Below are 5,544 nucleotides of genomic sequence, written 5' to 3' on the forward strand. Positions count from 1 at the left end.
CTGATTCTACTTGTGTAGACACACTTAAAAACACTTTCAAAGTCCAAAAGCATATAAATGAAATGCACTCCATCTATTGTCAGTTGGTATAATTGTGTTCTACACATTGATTGACAGGTTACAAATTATTCTCAAATTTTAATACATTAAAAACTTTCTTTTTTTCTCATTTTCATTGCCAGGACATCGGCACGACCTCAGTCAGAATTGCTCACTTTAGACTTTTCATATGGGTTGGTTAAATTTTGACCTGCACTCCAGTCTTCTCGGGAGTCACTCATCTGCTTAGGAATTGATGCTCACTGTTGGAAAAGAGCCCAAGGAAGGATGCCATTTAAAGCCTTATAACTTTATTCTTAACAAGGATATTGTCCTGCTACTTTGGCTGTTGAGAGTGTCTACAAGACCAAGCATTCCATGGGGAGCAGGGAGACACCATATGACCTATACGTATTGAGATTTCCGAGTTACTTGCTATCACTTGTCCTGCATTTTTCAAGTCGAATCTCTCTAAACGTACCAGTTGGAAGAGATAAGAGGAGTGGTAAAAGAACTCTTAGAGACGAATACATCTTCAACACATTTGTTTCCAAGCATTCTGTCTAAGGCATATTCAAGAACTAGTGAAACCTGTGTTGGCTATATCTATGTGTCTTTTTCCATTTGTGCATGTGTACATGTGTGTACGTATGTGTGTATTTGTGTGTATAGTAACATTCATGTGTACATATATGGGCCGATATTCATATATATGCATATATAAATAAAAATACATATATATATATATATATATATATATATATATATATATCAGGTGTTCAGTGATTTAATCTAGAGTTCCCAGCACATTGTCCTTATCAAAAAGTGTACATGATAAACTGCTCTAAGCATCTGTGTTATATGAGGGGTATCCTTTGTACACACTTCCCCCATTAACTTGTTTTTCATCACTGTGAACAACTTCAGCCTACTTTCCCATAGGATAGCTTTGTTTTTGTTACTTACTGATAATAAAAGAAAAAGGTTGTTTGTAAATGAAAAAGAACTTTTAGGTCCCAGGCTAAAAGTATATTATCAGTCCCAATGATTCGTATGAGATAAAATTTATAATAGTACTAAAAGTGAAAATGAATTCCTAGATCTGTTGTTTTGCCATTTAGAATGGCAAAGAATAATTTCAAGTCACTGTTATAACTCTTAAAGAATGCAAGGGTAACTGATGGTCCCTATCATGTTCCCACAAAACCAGTGGATCCTGAAGGATAATAGTAGACCAGCATAAATTCTAAGTAGCAGACATGGAGCATGAAAGAGAAAGAGCAGAAATGAAGAGAGTGAAAGAGAGAGAAAAATATCATAATATTAAAGTGCGTAACAGATAAACAAGAGGTGTATGAGGATATTCATACTGCTATTTTGAGACTCTACATGTACATTTGAAGGTATTTGATGTATGATAATGCATCAAAATAAAATATAAAGTGATTTTGATAATAAATAAAAATGGCTCAGAAGAAATTATAAATGCAAAAACAGTCTTCACAGAAGCAAACTCTCAGAAATATTCCTTGACTTTGAAAAGGATAAATTGGCTGTAGTTAGTATAAATTTAGAAGTATGATAATTCACAAAAATATAAAAATGTGTTCACATATTTCATTATATAACCCAAAGCAGAAAGCAAATATTGTTCAGATGATTTTTTAAATCACAGTTTCTCAGGAGCTGGGAAGGTGGCTCAGTGGTAGAGTGCTTGCCTTGCATGCATGAGGTCCTGGATTTCATGCCTCAGCACGACATAAGCAGAAAAAGATGAAAGTGCTGCTGTGGATCAAGTGATAGCGCTAGCCTTGAGCTGAAGAGCTGAGGGACACTACCCAAGACCCAGAGTTCAAGCCCCACAACCAACAAAACCAAAGCAAGAAACAAAACAAAACAAAACACAGTTTCTCAATTTTGTGGCCTCAACACTGTAATACCACTACTTCAGCCTAGGGTTAAGATTTTAGGTGTGGACATTTATCAACACTCCTGATTCAGACTCTACTTGATATAATTTTTAATCAATATTTTGTTTTTAGTTTTGCTATTTGTAAATTCACATGCACCTATGAAAAATGGTGTGGCCATCCCAATAATATTCTCAAAGTACCTCTTAATCACCACTCACAAAAAGTTGTATTATATTACGACAAGGAAAAAATTCTATAAATAAAGAAAACAATAATTATATATTAATGATTCCTAAAATAAAAAACAAAACAATTACCAGGGTTTTCAGTATTTGAAAAGTACATAGTAGATTTTACTATTTTCTCATATTCCTGTACATTTAAAACTGGATAAAGCTATGAGTAGCCTTTAAATTTACCCACTAAGATTACTATTTATAGATAATCTCATCATGTGTATGTGGCTTTTATCATTATTTGTTCATCACTAACATATAACTTAAGGGAGCCCTAAAGATTTATCAGAAACTGTGTACTTAAATTCTTAACTATTCACTCTGCTTCTTTACACAGTCTTTGCAACTTCTCATTAGCAAAGTTTCTATAAACTCTGAAATGTACATACTTAGTAGTACATGCTACCGGAAATATTATATACTTTATCGAAAAAATTTATGACCTACCAGTCTTAATTTTGCATATATAAGCAAATCCCAAAATGAAACATATTTAAATCATTAAAACTTTTAACAAACCTTAACATTTGCTGCAATGATCATTATGACAGGTGCCTTGTGTAGAATAATTGAATTCCTCCTCCTACACATCTCATGAACAACAAATATCTGGAATTATTTTGTTTTTGTCATGTCAATATTGACTTTATTCTTAAATGTGTGCTTATGTAAGAAATATATGGTTGCAAAATTTCACAATTTTTTGAACTTACTTTTTGTTGAATTGTCTAGTTTAAGACAATCAATTACACTTTATATATAAAAAATGTTCTGTGTTCAATTTGGCTGCACATACACTAAAATTGGAACATACAGAGAAGATTAGCATGGTCCCTGCACAAGGATGACACGCAAATTAATGAATCGTTCCATATTTTTACACCAACAGATACTGGATGGGATGTGGCCAGAAGGGAAGCCTACTGCACTCTTGGTGGGAGTGTAAACTTGTTCATCCATTTTGGAAAGCGGTTTGGATCTTCCTCAAAGACTCCACATAGAGCTCCCCTATTACACAGCAATCCCACTTTTGGGCATTCACCCAAATGATCACAAATAAGTCCATACTAAAACTACCACCACAACAACGTTTATTGTAGCATTATTTGCCATAGCTAAGATACGGAACCAACCCCGATGCCCCTCAGTAGAATGGATCAAGAAAACATTCTCTCTCTCTCTGTGTGTGTGTGTGTGTGTGTGTGTGTGTGTGTGTGTGTGTGTGAATGTACACTTACACAACCACTTTGGAAAGCAATCTGGTGAGTCCTCAGAAAGTTAATTATTGACCTTCCTTATGGCTCACTCATACCACTTCTAGGCATCTATTCTGAACAACAGGTACCAATATTCAAGGATACATGCACCTCCATGTTTATTGCAGCACTGTTCACAATATACAGGATATGAAAACAACCCATATGTCCCACCAGAGATGAATGGATCCAAAAACTGTGGTAACTATACACAACGGAATATGTTCCAGCCATTAGAAAGACAAAATAATGGCATTAGCAGGGAAATCAATCAAGCTACAGGAAATCATGTTGAGCGAGGTAAGACAAAAGCAAAGAGACAAACAGCACATGGTCTCCATGGTAAGTGGATGTTAAATCCAAAATGTAAGGTGATACAACAAAATTAACAACACTTAAGAAACCAAGGACTTCCACTCATCTGGTCAAATCACTACTAAATATCCTCATTCTGCTGATCATATTTGCACACTGAAGGGAAACCAGGAAGACGACACAGAACTAGAAGGAATCAGGGAAAAACATACAACAGTGGGATCCATCAGCTGCACTGGACATTGACCAAAATGAACTAAGCAACTCAATGTCACTGAAGGGAAGGAGGGAACAAGTGGGAAAGAGGGAACAGCAGACACTATACAAAACAAAAGAAATATACATATTTCAAAACAAAAAACTATACATATGGAGGAAATAACTCTATTGCAAAGCTCATAGAACTCATAAGTATTGTAGACCATGATAGACAATTTGCTCCATCAAAGTTAGAATGTGGTGTTTGTGACTTTAACTAAGCATCACTATCCCACAATATTGTGAAATATGGGAAATTATGTAATCATTTAATCACAATAAAAACATTTGAAAAAATGATGAAGGTGGAAAACTAAGTTGCTCTAAAAAACAAAAAAGGAAAATGTTCTGTGTGTATATGTGTGTACACACACACATATACTATACATATACATATATATGTGTATATATATTAATTCTATGCCTCCATCAGAAAGAATGACATCGCCCAATTTTTAGGAAATGGAAAAACTTGGAAAAAAATTATATTAACTGATGTAAGCCAAGTCCAAAGAAACATAGGTCCCATGGTATCCCTTATTTGCAATGACTAGTATATGTCTGGGATAAGCAGAAAAGTTGAAAAGCTATGTGTATATGACTACATAAGTAGATGTTAAGCTAAATGACCCCCAAGATAGAGACACAAGTGGTTTTTTCTTTCTTGCTGTTGTTTCTCACATATTTATAATGTACAACGTGATTTCTTTTTTTTTTTATGTGTTCCTCCCCAAAAATATAACCCCTGTTTTCACTTTACTTGATGTTGGTGCACATGCATCTTGTATATACACTTCTCTAATTTGGGGAAAGAAAGGGACAAAACAACATGCTTAAATAGGAATACAGTTTGACCCATTGTATAACAATAGATGCACATGACAATATTTTGAAGAACGAATTTTACAATTTAGGCTGGGGACATTGGGTGGGGCTTGGAGGTGTGAGGAGTGTACTTGTGGAGGTGGAAGGGAAGGAATGGTGGGGGAAAAACAAAGGAGGAGGTAACAATGCTTGATATGAAATGTACTTATTACTTTGCTCATGTAACTATAACCATTCTGTACAGTATTTTTACAACAAAAAATGTATAAAAATGTTTTGAGATGGAAGAGTTTATTTTGCCTATTTTACCCAAATAATATCGTTAACATATAAATTGATGCAAAACACTGATATGAAGATATTTTGAAAAAGTGAGTGTGTGTGCATTCCTGCGTGTTGGCATGCTCAGAGTTTGAAATCAGGGCTTCAAGGTCTCGCTATGTCTTTCTCTCTAGATTGGTGAGCTACTATATGAGCTACATCTCCATTCCTGGCCCTTTGTTAGTTCATTAAAATTTTTGAAAAATAATCTCATGAATTTATTTTGCCCTGATTGGCTTCCAAATGTTATCCACAGATCTCAGGCCCCTGAGTAGATATCCCGAGTAGTTAGGATTACAGGTGTGACAAACCAGCACAAGGCTTTCAGAATAATTTTGAAAGCAGAAGAAAATTTACTTCACAGTGGCCTGTTTTATCATT

At 34.7% G+C, this 5,544-nt stretch overlaps 1 non-coding gene across 1 annotated transcript; it reads left to right on the plus strand.

Moving 5' to 3' along the window:
* The first annotated feature begins 2,963 nt into the window (after positions 1 to 2,963).
* On the plus strand, positions 2,964 to 3,067 carry LOC122098751. The gene has a single exon (XR_006145803.1). It is a non-coding gene; the product is annotated as a U6 spliceosomal RNA (small nuclear RNA).
* The last annotated feature ends 2,477 nt before the right edge of the window (positions 3,068 to 5,544 follow it).

Source organism: Dipodomys spectabilis, unplaced genomic scaffold (genome assembly GCF_019054845.1).
Source record: "Dipodomys spectabilis isolate Male_0828 unplaced genomic scaffold, ASM1905484v1 ptg000491l, whole genome shotgun sequence".
In the NCBI taxonomy this organism is placed as follows: Eukaryota; Metazoa; Chordata; class Mammalia; order Rodentia; family Heteromyidae; genus Dipodomys; species Dipodomys spectabilis.